This window comes from Plecotus auritus (genome assembly GCF_963455305.1).
Source record: "Plecotus auritus genome assembly, chromosome: 5".
NCBI lineage: Eukaryota > Metazoa > Chordata > Mammalia > Chiroptera > Vespertilionidae > Plecotus > Plecotus auritus.
Window position 1 is genome coordinate 138239447 of NC_137776.1, and position 20927 is coordinate 138260373.

The window sequence follows — 20927 nt, forward strand, 5'->3', positions numbered from 1 at the left end:
AAGAAGGTGAAGGGAAAAGGTGTGTCTACAAGTTGATAAGACTAACCCTAAAATAAGCCATTTTACCCCAAATAAGCTTATTACCCCAAATAAGCCATTCCAACCCCTTATAGTTCCAAGGCAGAAGGAAGTTTGCCCCTGATATCACATTGGGAGGAAAAGTGACAGCTCAGAAGACCTCAGTTCTGCCTCACCCACACATCCGCTGGTATGTAGTTTCTTCACTTCCACGCACTTTTTTTTTTTTTTTAATCAGTTGGCCTAGCAAGAGCTGGAGTGAGCAGAGCCCATGTGAGTTTGAGAAATGAAGGTAGAGTCACCTCACCCACTTTACTGTGATTGTTTTTTCTTTTTTGGCCTTAAAATATTTTATTTTTCCCACTTTTGGCACTACCTGAACCAAGGAAACAAATACTCCTGTTTGTCTTTTGCTTGGTTTGCTCCCATCTCCACCCCCTTGCATTGGTGAATCTGTCTTTTACCAGTTTCATTTGTGTTACCCTGAGCAGTGGCTTGGGAAATGGCTTTCCCTATTCACCTGGAAATTACGGAGCCTTTCTCCCGTCTTTCTCCTTCACTTAGGAGCTGACAGGTGGAGCTCAGAACAGACATTTGTTCAGAATTATTCTGCAGACAATGAGGGCCTTTTTTCCTTATTTTTTTACAAAAAATTCTGGCAATTGGAACTTAAGGTGGAAGATTAAACCATATTTGTCATAATAAACACAGATGGAGAGGACCTTTTCTAGTGTTGCTTTGCCTGCAGGAACTTGTACAACTTGCAATGCTTTTGTCTTTTCCTATACAAGAGGGAACTAAGCACATTTAATTTTGACCCTTAACTATTTCAGAACTGCCCTTCTTGAACAATTTTTCAGCAAAACTCTAGTTTAATTTGTCTGAGCTGGAGAAATGACTTAAAAGGAATTCCTTAATTCAGAATGTGCCATAAGAGAATAAAATACATATCACCTCCTACCCATTATCAACAGTTTATTAAAATTGTGCCTGTTGGGAAATGAGCACAAATAGTCCTGGGTAAGGACCTAAAAGACCTAGAAGATCTTGGTTTTAATATGAGCAACACCACTGACCAGCGCTTGGCAAGTCAGTGAATCTCTGTTCTTCAGTATTTCTCTATCGTCAAGTGGGAATAAAACCACTTACCCTGTTTGCGTCACAGAAATACTAAAAGTATCAGAAGAAATAATGTAAGTAAAGGGCTTTGAAGAATTATGAAATGTTATAAAATAGAAAATATTAGTAGTAGAGTAGAAAATATTATCTAAAGTGAGAAAGAATTTATATTAGAATGATCTGACTTTTTAAAGGTTTATCTGGTAATTGCAAAACTTCATGCCTGTTATTGATAAATAAACATTATATTCATACAATAAAATTACCTGACAGTATTTCTAAAGACTTCAACCTTCATATAGGTGAAATATGAACCACAATAGTTAAGTATGCTTAGTTTTTCACTGCTTTCTTTTTGAACTTTGATTTCCATGAACTCTATAAAATGAAGGGGGGAAAGTGCCAATTTTATAAACCTCATTGGGAGAAAAAGGTGTTTTAGGTTTCTTTTGTATTCCTGAAGTGAAATACATCTGGCTAGTTCTGAACGTCAATATTTCCTAAGAGAATGATCTAATAGGTGTCCAAGGAGAAAAGAGGTCCCAGTTGTTTTTCTCCATTATTAATTTCTGATGTGGTGAGTAGGTCCAAAAATAACTTGAAGGGGAAAAAGGAAGAAAGGCTAATGATGTGTGTGAATAATGCTGGGAGGGAAGAAGCCTGGGTAGATCAATGGCCAGGCTTGGAATTTGGTGGAAAGAGTACCTTGCTTTCCTGATTAATGCATTAAGTAGGCTGTGTTACTACTGTCTGAACAGGATTGGGGAAACTCTGAATTATATCTAGATGCACAAACTCACAATTGTTGCACTCACAACCATTTGTTTGAATATAGGGGCACAGGTTCTTTTTTTCAGTCCCTCTTAATTATCCTCCAGATCCCCCAATGGGTCCACGCTGAGCAAGATTGGAGATTGCCAATCTATAAGGAGACTGGTTTTAACATGAGTAGTGTGAGGAGACAATTATAAGGGACAAAACAATTTAATATCCTGGATTTAAGGGTCCTTGGAATGCCTGCTGCCCTACTTCCTCCTAATAACGTACCTCTCATTCACGATGGCAATCCTATAAACCTTTGTCTAATCCCACAGGCAGAAATACTGCTTATCTCCCCTGAGGGTATATTTAAAATCATAACAGCTACTATTTATCAAGTACTTTCACACACTGCAGTGGCACTAGGCACTTTACCTGGCTTATTTTACAAATATATATTGACCACCTACTATGTATGTGCCAGGCACTGCTCTACTTGGTAGGCATATAGCAGTGAACAAAATAAAATGTCTGTCTTCATGGATATTACATTTCAGTATAAACACCTATGTAATTAGGAAGGTTTATGTTAGAGAAGGAACTTACCCAATGTCTTACCACTAGTAGACATTAGAATCAGTATTTGAAACCATGGCCACCTAATTCCAAGGCACCCACTAATAACTGCTGGATATTTCCTCTGGGTTCCATCAGCCCTTTGAAAATAACTCTCCAGGAGGACAAAGCACATAGTTGCAGATGAAGTATTTTGTTATCTTAACGCCTCTCCAGGGATATTGTGAGCTCTTTAAGGGCAGGGCCCATGAACAATATTGAATTTAATAAATTAATGATGATGTGTCACTAAAGCCCTCAAAGATGATTCAGGGTTTGGGAACTGAGTCTACAAGTTAGCTCCAACTAAAGTATATACCAGGAGTTAGTTGGGGCATCAATTTCCAAGTGGGAAGACAAGCTGCAGGAGTCCAGGGAAATAAGGCTGGCAACTGGCAGGCTGTCTTGGGCCCAATTGTGCAGAAAACAAGTTTATCTTTGAATTTTTTACTGTCTTTCATTTCTGTGTTCTTTTCCTTTATCCTGCAGCCCCCTTTTCCCAAGTAGGCTAAGCTCTTTAAAAGGGAAACAGTAATGGGAATAAAATGGCAGAGAAGAAAATATAAAATGAAGAATTCCATGCTTTTAGACTGGTGGAAGATTCTTTTGAAGGGAGGAGGGAGGAAGAAGACTTATTTGCAACCTTATATCACAGGAGAGGGCATCCTCTCTTCCTGGCTGTAGGTGGGCCTAGAGAACAAGTATAGGCTCCATCAAAATGAGATAAAGTTGGTGTGTGTGTGTGTGTGCGTGTGTGTGTGTGTGTACAAGTGTGCACACACTTTCTTTAATGAGTAATATCTTCCCATTGCTGTCACTCCAGAGTGCCAGATGTAACAACAGCAGTTCCTCTCTAGCAATTGTCGAGTCACCTTCAAACTAAAAACTCTTCTTAGACAATCATTAATAATGCTACTTTGTCCAGATGAATTCTTCCATGAGTTATCTATAAAAGACTCTTTATAAATCTTTCTACAAAGGAAGATTAGTAAAGAATCAGAGAAAGAAAACACAAAGACTCCTGAGAGGATAGGCCAAACATAATGCTTCTAGGCTGTACATAAAGAGTTCTGTAATTCCCAAGTAAGCAGAGGCTGGGTGTTCATACCAGAACTATTATGTTTAATAGCAAACTCACACCGTGCGTGTGATTTATAAATTTCTGTGTGTATGTGGTATGTATCCCCCAGTAGATCTACTGTGCATATATTCATCCAATGGTGTGCTGAAGCCAGCCCCTACTGGTTCATATGGGCTAATTGCTCACATCTTTTTTTTTTTTAAATATATATTTTATTGATTTTTTTACAGAGAGGAAGGAAGAAGGATAGAGAGTTAGAAACATCGATGAGAGAGAAACATCGATCAGCTGCCTCTTGCACACCTCCTACTGGGGATGTGCCCGCAACCAAGTTACGTGCCCTTGACCGGAATTGAACCTGGGACCTTTCAGTCCACAGGCTGACGCTCTATCCACTGAGCCAAACTGGTTTTGGCTAATTGCTCACATCTTGACCTAACTCCACATTCATTGATGTCACCATGTAGCTTGAAATTGGCCATAGTGGAAGTAATTACACCATGGAAATTGCCAAACACTACAAATTCAGGTTTCAGGGTGTTGTTTGTTGTTGTTGTTTTTTTTTTTTTGAGAGCCAATTATTAAATGTTTACCAGTATGCCACTATATGAATATACCTGTGAATATATCTGAGTTGTATCTATGTATATGTGTATATATATGCATATACATACATATACACAAATATGTGTTGTATGCCTGTATACATATATGTGTGTATAGGCACAGACATGATTTTATTTTTTAATTTTTAAAAAATATTTTTATTGATTTCAGAGAGAGGATGGGAGAGGGAGTGAGAGATAGAAACATCAATGATGTGAGAGATCAGAAGCCTCCTGCAAACCCCCTACTCAGGATGAAGCCCACAACCTGGGCATGTGCCCTGACTGGGAAACAAACCGTGACCTCCTGGTTCAGGTTGATGCTCAACCACTGAGCCACCCTGGCAGGGCTAGACATTCTCTCTTTTTGTTTCTTTGTTAATCCTGACTCAAGGATATTTTTCCATTGATTTTTAGAGAGAATGGGAGGGAAGGGAAGAGACAGAGAGAGAGAAACATCGATGTGAGAGAGATACACCTGCAACTGAGGTACATGTCCTTGACCAGAATTGAACAGGAACCCTTCAGTCTGCAGGCTGACACTCTGTCCACTGAGCCAAACCAGCTAGGGTTAGACATTCTCTTCAATGAATGGTGGGTGAGCTGCCTTTTGGCAACAAGTGGAAGTGGTCAGTCAACTTAATTCTATAGTATGAATTCATTTCTCAATCAATCTTTTGTATTGATTTTGAAATGTTTTAACTTAAGAGGACCTCCTTGTATAATGAATAAAGATAAATATATGCATTTTCCAAAATTTTCTATAATTATAATAATGTAGACAAAAATCAATAATAGCTATGCATATAATTTGGTTTATGTAAACCTCAATTGGCCATTACAAGTAAGTTCATATGCTCAGAGTAAATAGACAATGTGAGAAAGCCTGTAGCTCTGTGATAAATATATAGTAAGCCCATTTAAAAGCTCACGTTTCAACTTTCTTTACTTTTACTTATTTTTATTTTTTAAATATATTTTTATTTATTTCAGAGAGGAAGGGAGAAGGAAAGAGAGATAGAAACATCAATAATGAGAGAGAATCACTGATCAGCTGCCTCCTGCACACCCCACACTGGTGATTGAGCCCACATCCTTGGTATGTGCCCTGACTGGGAATCAAACCATCACCACCTGGTTCATAGGTTGACACTCAACCACTGAGCCACACCGGTTGAACTCAACTTTCTTTACTTTTAAATGCAGAATTAATAGTGGCCAGGGCTATACCTCTACCAGGCCAGGGTAGGTGAAGACAGCTTTTCCAGCACTGCACACAACCTAGTAGGCCCTGGAGCTGCTGTTGGATGCCTAGAGTTCAGAGCCAGGTGCTTATGACTTTCTCTAATGACTTGTCAACACAAGTAATTGGCCCAAGCTCCAGCGACTCTCGACAATGGAAGAAAACTCTTTGCAAATAGGGGAGTGGGAAGAAAGAACTTAAATCAAACTGGAAGCTTAGAACCTGCCAGATTTAATCCCTTCTTCTCTCCACTGACAGAGCTAATGAGTGCATTGCAAGATTTTACCCCTCACCTCTGATGTTTTCAATACCTCAGATAATAATAGAAATACATTTATAGAGTGCTTTATATGTGTTGGGTCATTTAATCCTCAAGTATTAACTATGTTTTACAGCTGTGGAAACAGAAGCTTGGAGAGATCAAATGACTTTTCTAAAATCACACAGCTGGTAACCTCAAGTTTGGCGCTTTTTCCTCCACACTTTGCTAATGGTGGGTGAGCTGCCTTTTGGCAACAAGTGGAAGTAGTCAGTCGATGATTCAGGTAAACAGAGACAAATTTAGAGAGCAGTTGCTCCCCAACCCAGGCCTCACTAGACTGTGCCTCTGCCTCTCTTCAGACTGTTCCCCAAATGAGAACCAGCTATCAAAATGTCTTAACTCTGAAATTCACACTAATGCTCATTCACACCTAATGCATACATTAGTTGTAATAACTTAAGTATTAGCCTGTTTATGTTTTCATTTTAGAGGTAACTAAAGCCTTAGTACACAAGAGGAGTAGCATTGGGCACGTGGAGGACATCAAGTGTGTGGCTGCAGTGCTAGGATCCCCACAGACAGCTGTCTAGCTCCATTTATATGAACAGCTGAATGTCTAACATGATAATCAAGATGTTCTGGAAAGGGATGTTTTAATGGCTTGTCCAGATCCACTCATACCTTCTAGCCCCTTCTGGCATCTTCACCTCATCAAGTTGATGGTCACAGAATTCACAGAACAAATTAATATTTAGGCTCTTAGTTTGTTCAAAGATGGCATGAAAGTCTTCTTAGTGTCAGTAGCTCAGTCTCAGATATTTGGAATTTTTTTCTGTCCCAGCCTTCCTCCCACCCACAATGATTCAAGAGATATAATATATTAGGAATTACATGTCAGATGGTGACACTTTACACCATTCCCACCTACCCTGTCATTTCAACATGGAACACAATTGTTCCCTATAGTAATAGAGGGAATTGTGGTTGTCATGTAGATAAATGCAATATGGTTTCACACCTTGTCCATTTTGAGTTACTAAATAGGAACTCCCAAGAAGCAGCTCCATTTGAGGAGAATGCAGGTGCTTTGATGCCATGCCAAGGACTACATTTTTGAAAAGTAGGGTTTTCATGGCAAATCCTGAAAGCAGAATCTCTTGCCATCATCAAAAAATACCTACCATATAGTATAACAAAAGCAATGCATGGCTGACATCAAATGGAGCCCCTTTTCTCCAGTGGCATCTTCAATCACAAACCTAATCAGGCATATAACCTATTCTGAATGAATCTTAAGGGTTTGTCAACCACAGCTTAATTATCTCTCTAACTTTTTGCTGTGGCTGCACTCTTTGGAAGCCTGAGTGCAGAGATACTTTACCAGTTTCTTCCCTCCCATACAAAACCCCCAATTCCTTCCCAAACCTGTTGATTATACTTAAATGAGATCTCCTCAAAGATAAAGTGAAAGGAAATGACATCCACTTTAATTATTACATTCCCTCTATAAAAATAAGTCAAAGAAGATATTTCTAAGCTGTGAAGGGTGTATAAAAAGGACATTATATCAGGAAATTAAAAGGGGAAAACATTATCCATGTCAAAATTGATTAGGTCAGGGGAATCAAAAAAGAATCATTTGAATTTGGCATATGCAGACTTCCATAGAAAGTTTGTGTCTGCATTTTATTTGAAAATATAATACTTACAGTAAATGAAATGCTACTGTAGAGCAAGCTAGCCCTGGAAGAATCTCTATATTGGTTATCCATTGAAGGTGGATGCATGGTGCTCTTACACATTGACTACTCAAAATTTGCCTGGTGAGTTCAGAATCATCTTTGTTATACACAAGATTAAATTTTATTATGTTCAAATTATATTTTCAAAAATATACGAACCTCTGAAATAGAATTGAGAGCTCAAAAGTAAACCTGTACATTCACAGCCAATTAATTTTCAATAAGGGTGACAAGACCATTTAATGGAGAAAAAAAAGTCTCTTCAACAAATGGTACTGGGATAATTGAATGTCCACATAAAAAAAAGGAAGCTGGGCCCTGGCCAGTGTGGCTCAGTTGGTTGAGTGTTGTCCCATGCATCAAGTTCACTGGTTTGATTCCTGGTCAGGCACATGTCTGGGGTTACAGGTTCAATCCCCAGTAGGAGGAGTACAGAAGGCAGCCGATCGATGTTTCTCCCTCTCTCCCTTCCTCTCTAAAAAGTCAATAAAAACATATTTTTTAAAAAAATGAAGTGGGAACCCTACCTCCACCACATACAAAAATTAACTCAAAATAGATCAACAACCTAATATAAGAGCTGAAACTATAAAACACTTAGAAGAAAGCATAGGGGTAAATCTTTTTTTTAAAAAAAATATATTTTATTGATTTTTCACAGAGAGGAAGGAAGAGGGATAGAGAGTTAGAAACATCGATGAGAGAGAAACATCGATCAGCTGCCTCCTGCACACCTCCTACTGGGGATGTGCCCACAACCAAGTTACGTGCCCTTGACCGGAATCGAACCCGGGACCTCTCGGTCCACAGGCTGACGCTCTATCCACTGAGCCAAACCGGTTTTGGCAGTATAGGGGTAAATCTTGATGACCTTGGCTGTGACAATGATTTCTTAGGTATGACATTGAAAACACAAGCAACAAAAGAAAGAAATAGAAAAACTGGGCTGTATCATAATTAAAGACTTTTACACATAAAAATCCTTATCAAGGAAATGAAAAGACAACCTACAGAATGGCAGGATATATTTGCAAAATATATCTCTGATAAGGAAACAATATCCAGAATATATAAATAATTCTTATAACTCAATAATAAAAAGACAACACAATTCAAAATGGGGCAAAGAATTTAAACAGACATTTCTCCAAAGAAATTATACAGATGGCCAATACACACTTGAAAAGATGCACAACATCATTAATAATTCAGAAAATGCAAATTAAAACCACAATGAGATACCACTTCATACCCACTAGGATGGCTAGCATCAAAAAAATAGAAAAGCATTGGTGGGGAAATAGAGAAACTAAAACCTTGTACTTTTTGGTGGGAATGCAAAATAGTACAGCCACTGTGGAATTTTGTCGGTTCCTCATAAAATTAAAAATAAAATTATCCCATGGCACAGCAAATAAACTCCTATGTATACTAGTATACCTAAAAGAAATGAAAACAGGTATACAAAAGATCACATTTTGTATGACTCCATTAATATGAGAGATCCAGAATAGGTAAATACTTAGAAACAGAAAGTAGATTGGTAGTTGTTAGGGTTCGAGGAAGTGGATAGTGAAGAATACTGTTTAATCGGTATTAATGCGTATGAGGTTTTATTTAGGGTTGATGAAAGTGTTTTAAACAAGACATAGATGGTATTGTACAACATTGTAACTATACTGAATTCCACTGAGTTATTCAATTTATAATGGTTAATTTTGTGTTGTGTGAATTTAACTTTAACAAAAAAATATATGAATGGTCAGAAAATCCTTGGAATTTCTTTTTAAGAGCCAACGGTTGGTTATAAATTTTAATTTCCAATCAAATTATTTTTCTTTACTTTCTCCTTTTACTCTGCCTTTTTGTTTAGGGGTAGACGTTTTTGCTTTTCTTGGATTCTGCTATAAGAGTACCAAACATAATCCAGAAGACCACATCAATGACTAAAGACTCTACCTCTCTCAATAGAATCTTCACTGTCTTCCCTTTTATAAATGGAATTTGCTTGTCCTCACTGAAGGAGATATTTAATGTTTTGCTTTTCCAGAATAGCACCATCCACTTCTACCCCTATCTATAATAATAAAAGCGTAATATGCTAATTAGACCAAACAGCCGAACGACCTTCCAGATGTCATTCCAGACATCCTTCCAGATGAAGCCACGGCAGTAGGGGCCAAGGCAGAGGCAGTTAGGGGCAATCAGGCAGGCAGGCAGAGGTGGTTAGGGGTGATCAGGCAGGCAGGCGAGTGGTTAGGGGTGATGAGGCAGGCAGGCAGGTGAGCGGTTAGGAGCCAGCAGTCCGGGATTGTGAGAGGGATGTCTGACTGCCAGTTTAGTTGGACATCCCCCAAGGGGTCCCAGATTGAGAGAGGGTGCAGGCCGGGCTGAAGGACACCCCCTCTACCCCCTGCAAGAATTTTGTACACTAGGCTTCTAGTATCTAATAAAGGCCTCTTCAGCCCAAGTTGTTCCAGCAGGGGCTGGCAGTCAGAGCATCTAGGTTACCTATCTCTCCACTCCCCCCACCATCAAGTCATTCACATGACTCAATGTGGGCCAGTCTTGGCCACAGTTCAAGAATAGGCATGTGACTCAAATCATAACAGTAGGATGCCTTCTCTAAGATTTGTTAAACTCGAGCTGGAATAAAACCCTTTTCCCTTTGGTTAGCAAAACAGAATGGAGTTCAGAGCTGCCTACGGCCTCCCTCATTACTCTGCACCCTCCACCAACATCCCTTGAGTGAATGGAGCAGAAGCTAGCATTCAGGGAAAAGTAAAGCAAAAGATGCCTAAAAAGAGTCCTGGTTACATTCACATATCTGGTTCCAAGTGACATGAAGGTCAATATCACCAAATGGCCTTTCTAAAATATTCTTATATGAGCCAAGCTAAATTTCTCACTTTTGCCAGGCATTTTGGCATTTCTGAAGGACTTAACTCATGTATACAGACATTACTGATTCTGTAACTATTGGTTTTTTCAACTGGAGAGAGGGATCAAGGACCACCACCACCTCTTAGGTCCTGCTATCTACTTAAATTTCAGATCCTTATCATTTGGGCAGAAGAAATATCAGCTCCTCAGATTTCTGAACATACTCATACAAATGAGTTGATGTAGAACTTCTGTGACACAAGATTGAAGATTTAAAATCCTTAATGCAAAATGTCTGAAAAACTACCTTAGAATAAATTAAGAGCACATTCTCAGGCAAATCTATCCAGAACTTCATTGCTGGGAAAGTTGATACAATTTTCTGTCAATGTAATCTGCAATGTTAGTCACCCAACTCCTTCAAAACAAATAATCTGTCTTTTTTATGAGAGTCTTTTGTTGTGGAATGCTTTGTTAGACGCAGTTAAAGGTAGAAATGGAAATGAAATTAAGATGCAATTCCCTGGAAATGAACAGAAATGCATTGATCTTAAGGGGGGAGCGGTGGGGGATAAAAGGTATCATCATGTGCTACATTTCAAGTTTATCTGTTTTCTGTCAAGGGAAAGAACAAGCATTTATTTAAAAAGACAATGGATTCCAAACTATACTAGAGAGATAATTTCATATGCATAATTTGCTTAATTATGATAACCAGCATGTGAGGAGGATATTGTTAGCTGCATTATTACACACACACACACACACACACACACACACACACACACACACACAATTTACCCAGGGTTATAGAAAAAGAATGAGATTAAGACATTACTATATCTGGCACCAAAATCTGTCTCTTCAATACAAATCTTTCCTGAGATTTGATTTCAATATCTGTGCCATAAGAATTTAACTTAATCAGGGTTGGCAAATATATAGCATATGAGCCTACTATTCCCCCAATGGCATCCCTGTGGCCATTGTTAAAATCAATTATGTCATTCTTTTCTGCTGAGCCATGACTCAGAATCCTTGTAAATGAGATGCTCTAGAAATAACTCTCACCATCAATCAGAGGTTGCACTCATGGTAAGTGTTCTATTCTATTCTGTGTTTTTAAATGATGCTAAGCCCCTTCTCAGGCCTGTAGATTCAAGTTAAGAATTTCACATGATAGCAAAGCAGACCTAAAAAGGTCATTGTACTTGACTTCACAATGAAGTCAAACCCTAACATGGGGAACCTCCCACCAGATAGTCTATCATGCCATTAGAAATGCTGTCCACAAGAACCTCTTAGGCTCAGAAACACCAGAGACTGGCAGTAGCACCAGAGACAGGTCCTACCTTGCACCTAGGCCTCAGTGCAAAGTAGGACCAGAAATTGCAATCTATGTAGAAGCAAATGTTTGTTTCTTGGCAGTGATGGAAGGAAGTTCAACAAGAGACAACAGGAGTTTGAGTGTCTGGCAATTTGGGCAGCTTAGAAATGTCATCTGATAGGAGCTGGGGAGCAATCAGGGACCCAACATTTCAGCATGTTCAGGTCTCATTTTGTCATTCCTCACCCTTGGCCTAGAAAATATGCTGAGGTGATTGCAAGCAAAGCCTAAAATTCCAGTCTTGATGAAAGAGGCACTATTCATTTTGAATTATGTTTGCAGAAGACTGGGGTGGAATATAAAAGGGCAGGAAAGGTGAAGCAATGTGGTGATGTCATTTGGAGTGGATGTATTTTGCATAATAGAGTTTTCTCTTATGTAGGGCATTGTGGAAAGTGACATTTCAAAAGAGCACAGCTAAGACAGAAGGCCATCAAATGAAGTGGAGTTTTCAAACTTGAAATTGCTTTGGACAAAACCCAATAACCTAAATGATAAGTCAGGCTATCATTTCAGCAATATCTCTGTGCTAGGTGCTCCTTCTTTAGAATCCTACAAGCACAAAGTTGGAAGTGCAGTGGCTTTCAAAATTTTATTAGCACTTAAATATTTGAAACATAAAACTCTATATATGAACCTACTAGTATAGCCAATGAAGTTTCCCTGAACCCCCATTCTAGGGTAGACAAATGCACAGGGTTCTTTAATTGGACCTATGCCATTTCATAGTATAATGAAATAGACAAACTATGTGCTGGCTCTAGTAACAAATGACCTGGTTCAAGACCCAGATCCATCAGTCATCAGTGTGACACTGACAATTATGCCCCTCTGAGTTCTGATGTTCTTGTTTGTAAAACTTAGAGCTCAGTGTGATGTTATAGTGAGGAAAGGAATATGCAAATAAAGCCTTTATCTCAGAGACCCTCAATTTTAAAGAGGAGGGAAAAGAAAACAAATTAAAAGTTTCTTTTTTGCTTTTACACCCTCCTGTATTTGTGATCTTGTCTTTTTAATGGCAATTGACTCAATGATGGTTCTTCCTTGTTTTATTAGTTAACATAAGACACACTGGTCACTGTAACAAATTCCAAAACTTCAGCTTAACAGAATATAAGTTTGTTTCTTAATCAAGTACTGTAAAATGCAATGTGTATGTTCTGGGTCAATGGATGGCCTTCCATACAGCTCCACCATTCCCTAGAGCCTCAGAATCTCCTGCAGGATCCTCTGTATTCTTCCAGGAGATAAGATGAAGAATTACATGGGAGGTTTTCATGTACTAGGCCTAGAAATGGCATACATGGGTTCTGAGCATATTCCATGGTTCTATATCAATACAACAAAAACTTGGGAATGCAGAGCCTACAGAAGTTATAAGATGGAAGAAGAGACTGAATGTTTGTCAACCTTGTGTGATTCTCTGCACGTCAACATTGAGAGCTAGTAAGCAAACACATCTTTCTAAAGAGGAAGTTGTTTGCCAATGCAAAAATAAAGATTTTAAAAAGAAACAAGGACTCATTGTTTTTCCATTTATATGCTTTTATACAATAAAAATAAAAAATTTATTCAATAAAAATAAAATAAAAATAAAAAATTTATTCTGCCCGAGCCAGTGTGCTCAGTGGATTGAGAGTCATCCCATGCACCAGAGGTCACTGGTTCAACTCTAGTCAGGGCATATCTCTAGTAGGGGGATTGCAGGAGGCAGCTGATCAATGTTCCTCTCTTATTTCTCTCTCAATATTCCCAGCTCTCTCTCTAAAAATCAATAAAAACATATTTTTAAAGAATATATTCTGGAAATAATACAAAATGCATTTTTTAAAAGCCTGTGTAGTCACATGCATGAATCCTTTGGGAAAGAGGGGGAATGTTGCTGCAAAAAGAAGAAAATGGGTGTGTGTTTTTTCTTGCTTTCCAAGTTTGATTTTCTTTCTTCACGATCTTTTGACCATTATTTATATTCTCTAAATATTCCATTTTTCTTTCCTTTCCTGCTTTTCAAAGGTACTTTTACTTAGCTTATTTTGATATTTATAAACCGTAATATTTATGGACTCCAATTTCCATGAGTATAGGGAAAAATTACAATCTTATGTTGCTCCTGATCCATGAATTCTCTGCACATGATTTGTTTAAATTGGTTAATCAGTAAGCACTGTGCAAACAGGTGTCATCCATGATTTTCAAAAGTGATGTAATATGCAAATGGTTCCAAATGCATGTTACATTCATGGTGCTTATTAACATAAATGTTTCTCTAAACTGATGCTCGCTTTGTTTATATGTAAAGACCAAAAGCAACAGCTGGAGCTGCCAGAGGCCAAGGCACTTGCCTGGAATTCTGCCCATGTGGCCTATCATTGACTATGGAACCCTCTTGCCATCTGCCTCTCACAGGGCAGCCCCTGCCCGCTCTCCACATAATGGATCCTAGCCTCTGCAGCTGCTTACTGAAAGTAGGACTCTTATTCCATGGGCTCTGGTTGCTATCATCTATTCCCCTCCTCCTGTGCTTGGGAACTGTCACCAGAGCACATCATTTTCCCCTTCATGGAACAGTGCCAATTCCTCAACAGGCACTCCTTTCCTGATTCAAACCTTCTGTGCCTCTAGGGACCTTCCCATCAGTTCCACGGTCAGGCTTGATGGATAAAGCTAGTTCTTACCACCATAATAGAGGTGATTTGATTTCTTTGGGCCCACAACCAGGAGTCCTTTAGCCTTGCACTGTCCTAAGTGTATTCCAACAAATTCTATTTCTACAGGTTCTTGACAGATGTTACCAACAATGAGGTGGTGGTGGTGGTTCCCATAATCAAATACGTTCTGGAAACACTGAGAAAAACAAACATGTGTCTTTAATGCAGAACTTCTCAAAGCTTAAAATAAAGGGAGCTAACCATATAGTGCTTCCCAAACCAATTTGACTTAAGCACCCCTTTTCTCAGTTTCTCGTGGAAATAATGCATAGGGGAACACACTTTGGGGGAAAATGATGATCCACGCTGTTCCCAGTTTCACCCATTACAAGATTTTATAACTCACTCTGGTGATATTACTCTACTCATGAGGAAGCAGCCTTGCAAAGATTTGCCTGATACTGTTTCACATGATGGCAACTCCTAAACAATAGCGTTTGTGATAGACACGGAGATGTGCTGCCCAGATCCTCCTTCAGGGCAGGGCTTGCTGCCCTGCTGCCTAAGCAGTTTCAAGCTATTAGCTTTTGCAGGGTTTGCCTCAGCTGCAGAGAGCCACCTTGCCCAAGGTCATGCTTTCCTGAGGCAGCCCCTACCGGTGACCGAGCACAACAGAGGAATACAGGCCCAGCCATTTCAGCTTAATAATGGTACACTCTGCTTTGCAATTTACACTGCCTGCCAGGCTGAATGAGGCTTTGTCAGGCCTGCATTGTAGCTCAGCTTCTTCCCTATCCAATCCTGTTTCCCTGCTCCTTTCCTGTCACAGGTATTGAGCCATAATAAATACCTTATGTCCTAAATTCCAAGTCTTCTCAGCATCTGGTTCCAAAGAACCCACATGTGAGTGTTGTAGCCAGGAACGGTCTAAGGAAGCAATGCTAAGTTAGGGTTTGGCGCTGAAGCATGCACCTCTCAGCCAGCATTTAAGGACACACACCATCACAAGCAGCAGCAGGAATACAGGCAACGCCTGGCACAAGCTGGCAGTCCAACTGCTAAACCCTTCACTGGTGGTAAATTGAGATGGCGAAGCAGTGAAAGGGAGGATCTAGGCAGGGCAAGGTATTGGGCATTATAAGAGTGTGCACAGAAAGCCAATGAACACCTGAGAATGAGTAACAAGAAACTAAAAACCAGGTCTGAAAGACAGAGGGTCTCTTTGGATACAGAGGAATGGCAAAGTTGAGGACCAGCCTTGATCATAAAAGCTAAAATTTAAATGCCGCACCAAGCAGATAGGTTAAACCAAGGTCAAGGCCCTGCTTGGGAAAAACTAGAGCCCTGGCACATGCAATGGGACATACAAATTGGCGGAGCCTGCAGCATTGCAGGTATCAATTGTGGAGAAAGAGGTCATGTAGAGTTTGTAATAAGCCCCACTGAGAGATTTACAATAAAGACATCTGGAGTTCTGGAGCAAAAGCTATGCCATCTGCCTGGGAGGAACATATACCTTCTTAAAAACAAGCCCTGGCATGCCACTGAACCTAGGGAGGGACAGAATGCCTGAGCATGGGACACCAAGTGACAGAATTCAAACTTCCCATCAGGACTGGGTCCTATCAAATTCAACAAATCAAAAAACTGAGTGAACTCAGCAACAACTGATGCAAACATGAAAGTAATACATTTGGGGTCAGGCATAAACATGAAGGTGGTTCAGGCTCCCATGGTGTCCACCACTGTACCAGTGTGCCACTCAGTGCTCACGCCTATGTCTGAATGAGAAAACTCTTATGACCAGCTGGATGAGGAGAAAAAAGCAAGAGTTCAGTTTGCAGATGAGCTGGCTCTGTATGTGGATGCAGCTGCACTACCTTCAGGGATAGCCTTAAATGATGGCAGTAAGAGAAAGCCCCTTCCAATGGAAAGAGCTTTGGGCATTGCACCTGGTCATTTGCTTTTTCTGTTGGAAAGAGAATAGATAAAAGTTGAGAATGTATATGGTTTCACAGGTAGCATTGAATAGGTGGACAGTGGTCAGGAATATGGAAGGGAAATGATTGGAAAATCAGGATTAAGGAGGTTGACATTCAGTCATGTGAGTGAACATATGGCAGTGGGCAAGAAGTGTAAATATATTTTGTGTCTGTTAACACCAATGAGACAAAATTATTTAGTCAGTAAACATGAGCTAGTTTCTGTCATTGGCTACCAGAGTGTTTCCACAATGGGAAATGAATTAGCTGGCCAAAATGGCAGAGATGGAGGCCATGCATCCCACTTACCAAAGTTGATTTATTTACTGCTGCAATCAAATATCCAGGGTGCCAGCAACAGAGTCCAAGGATGAGGCTCCAACATGGCACTATTCCTAGAACACCAACTGGCCACTGGATATATTGGTCCCATCTTGAGAGGTCTAGTGGTTCTTTCTCACTGGAATTGACTCTTATTCCGTATATGTGTTTGCCTTTCCTGCCCATGGAGTCTAAGCCAATACCATTAAGTACAGAGTACTTGATCCACCTGCATGGGATCCCACAAATATCACCTCAGATCAGGGCACTCACTTTACATCAAGAGAAGTATAGAAGTGGGCCCATGCCTATGGGATCCACTGGTCTTATCACATACCATAGCACCCAGAATGCCTAATAGAGTATTGGAATGGCCTGCTAAGGCACAGTTAAAGTGCCAGCCTGCACACAATAGTCTGTGATGATGGAGTGCCATTGTTCAGGTGAAATATATGCATTGAATCAGTGTCTCCTATACACACATACATGTGCATGGGACCCAAGGGTGGAGGCAGTAGTGGCCCCACTTACCATTATTCTCTGTCACTCACCAGGGGACTTTGTACTTTCCATTCTCACAACTCAGGGTTCTGCATGGTTGGAAATTCTGCTTCCCAAATAGGTTATACTTTTACCACCAGGAGAAATAGTAAGAGTCCCATTAAAGTATTAGCTACAGTTGCCACCTACACTCTTTGGACTTGTGTCCAGGGACTAGCAGGAGAGAAGTCACCATCCTGACAAAAGATATGATTATCTGGAGAAGGTAGAGCTCTTACACACGGAGGCAGGAAGAAATACATGTGTAACCCAGGTGTTCCACTTGGTACCTCCTTGACTGTAAATCAGCAAGTATAGCAACTCTAGTCTGTGAAAGGCATAGTGACCATGAATTTAGACCCGGTGTGCATGATGGTTGGGTCACATAAAGGTAAGTTATTGAGAAAGAGGTGATAACATATGAGAGTAACCTAGATTGAGGATGGAAGAGACAGATAAGCACCAATTATAGCTTTGAGGCCAACTGCAGCAGCATGGACGAGACAGTTGACCCTTGAACAACAACATAGGAGTTAAGGGCACTGTCCCCCTGCACAATCGAAAATCCACACATAACTTTAACTCCCCCAACACTTAGTTGTCCTTTGGTATCCATAGGGATTGATTCCAGGTCCCCCAGTGATACCAAAATCTGCAAATGCTCATGTCCCCTATATAAAAATGGCATAGATCAATGCATACAGTTAGCCCTTTGTATCTGTGCACTCCCAACTGCAGATCAAAAACAATACAAGAACATATTGAAAAAATCTGCATGTAAGTGGACCTATCCAGTTCAAACCCATGTTGTTTAAGGGTCAACATCTGAATCTTGACTACTCAGGATTCATTCCTCCTCCATCTGGAGACAGAAACTGGGACACTTTCCCATCCTCGAGTCATTCTCTGTGCTCAGAGGAAGTGTTATGGGCTGAACTATATCCTCCTTTGGGAAATGGCTCTTTCTTAGCCATAAAGTTGAAAGAGGTTTTCATCCCCAATTCTACGACTAGATCCTGATGGGCTCATACCAGTGTATCCTATCTCCTTATATTAGTTTGCTAGGGCTTACATAACAAAATGTCACAAACCGTGTGGCTTAACCAACAGAAGTGTATTTCCCCACAGTTCTAGAGGCTAGAAGTCTAAGATTAAGGTGTCAGAAAGCATGGTTGCCTTCTGAAATTTTAGGGCCTCTCTCCTGAGCGTGCAGGTGGTCTTCTTGCTGCGTCCTAACATGGTCTTTCCTCTGTGTGCACACATGTATCTATTCTAACCTGCTCTTCTTATAAGGACACCAGTCATATTGGATTATGGCCTACCCATGTGACCTCTTTTCATCTTAATTACTTCTTTAAAGTCCCTATCTCCAAATACAGTCACATTCTGAGGTACTAGGGTTAGGACTTAAAAACTTAAATTTGGGAGGATTCATCCCATAACACTCCCTCTGAGCACAGAGACTGACTTGAGGATGGGAAAGTGTTTCAGTCAGAATCTATAAGACTAGGAAATGTATGTCCAGACTTCTGGAAAGAGAAGTCTTCTCTCTTCCACTGGACTTGACCATGTTAAGATGATCAATTTCCTGCAGACATTTCTATACCATGAGGAAAGCCAGTTCAAGATGAAGCCTTCACATACAGGAAGCAGAATTGAGATTCCAGGAAGCTGCATCTGAGAATATAATTTGAGCCTTTAGACCACCCATAGATTTATAAGATACTCGAGCCAATAAATTTCATTTGGATTTTAGCCCATTTGAGTTGGATTTCTTTTAATGGAACATCAAAATTCCTAACTGACCTAATAGTATAACTGTTGTGCAGAGTCACACAGCTAATGCTAGAATACAGTCCATCTCTGACAGATGCTAATGTTCTGTCACAACATCAAGTTTGTTTTTTTCTTTCTTTAGAGAGCCATAAGGCTGCAGGCCAATTATAACTATGGCCTCAACCCCATTGTGTCTCTAATATAGGGATGCAGCAAGTTACCAATTCTTCCAGAACCCACACATTTCCCATAACATCTCCCACATCCAGTGTGTGAATAGGCTGCACTAGGGTGATGTTCCAAATTCTAGAGGAAATCTTGGGTTTCAAAATTATCACTCATCTTGGGAAAACCTCTAAAGATACTGAAGCTTTAAATTCCCATAGCCATAGTTATTTTAAAAGGGCAAAGACTTTGCTGCCCTCCTTCAATTCAATGAAATCCAACACAAGTTTACTATGCAAGGCGTTCTGCCCTGTGTTGTAGGGGGTCTATGGGTGGATATGCCATGGCTCCTGCCCTGGAGACAATCACATTTATCACAGAAAGGGGGAATGTGCAAATGGCTAACAAAATACAAACAGAAATAAGCAGAAACAGAATCTTCCATAGCTTTTAAATAAATATTTTTGCTCAGAAAAGCTAAAGAGAGCATACTGCCTCAGTTATGAATGCTAGCATCTTTGGTTGGGAGGCTAAATCATTAAATAATACCTATTGAATGTTGAAATCTATTAAAAATACACAGAATTTTTCATTTGCCCACTACTGACTTTAAAAAACGTTTACCATAGTTTACAATGGAAAAGGTATAGAAAACAATAGAACTGTGTGGGAATCTGACACCTCACATTCTCTATCCCCTTCAGAGAAGAATAAAGCTGTAACCATACTAACTATATTTTACAATGAAAACAATACAGAAAATCATGGAACCAAGAGTATCTAAAGAGATTATTTTTAGGGCAGTAATTTCCTCAATAATAACATGGTTTTCTTCTTGAGTTCATCTGAATTATGTGGTGCATAAATTAAAAAACTTGTTTGGCTTTCCCACTTTGAGTTTTGAAATGATGTCCTTATTATCTGTATATATAAAAGGCTAATGTGCAAAGTGTCCCCTCGGGAGTTCGACCAGGAGACCAGGAGTTTGATCACTTGCTATGATGTGCACTGACCACCAGGGGTTGGCGCGGAATAAAGGAAGGCCCCAGCCAGCAGCCAGAAGGCCCTGATTGGCCCTGATCGCCGGCCAGGCCTAGGGACCCTACCCGTGCACAAATCTCATGCACTGGGCCTCTAGTATGAAATAAAAACTGAGGATTCATAGCCAAAAACAACAACACCATGTTTATGGACTCTGGAGACACGCTACTTAAAATCTAGAGTTTCTGAAAACTTTAGAACAGTGATGTTCAATAGCATAATTTAGTTATCTTTCCCTCACTTTTTAGTATAATCATCAAATAGTTAATTGAGCAGTCATCTGGACTGATTATTAAATGCTAATAGAATTATAAAATTTACTTTGAATAGCCTCCTCTATTGTGAAGCTTACAGTTCAGAGAAATCTTTACCACTGAATCATTGGGGAAAAATATTTTCCCACTTCCTTTAAAACAAATGTAACAAATAGTCCACCCAAACAGAAGTATGTCCTTTTGATCTCTATGTGTAGTGGGGAGTGTCTGTGCTGTAAAACCCATCATTATATTTTTGTGCCAAGGCCTTGCTTCCCACGGGCAGCTCCCAGCCAATGACAGAGTTCCGCAGGCAAACTAAGGTAGGCCCAGACCTAGAAGGTGTGGAACTCCTCTGATGGGCACCTTTGGCTCCTGCTGACGCTACGAAAACTTTTATAATAAAAGTATACTACAGTCTCCGAGTTTTGTTCTTTCTTTTCCCATCTCTCCTATCTCTGGGGTAAGACCTATAATTAAGGTCTA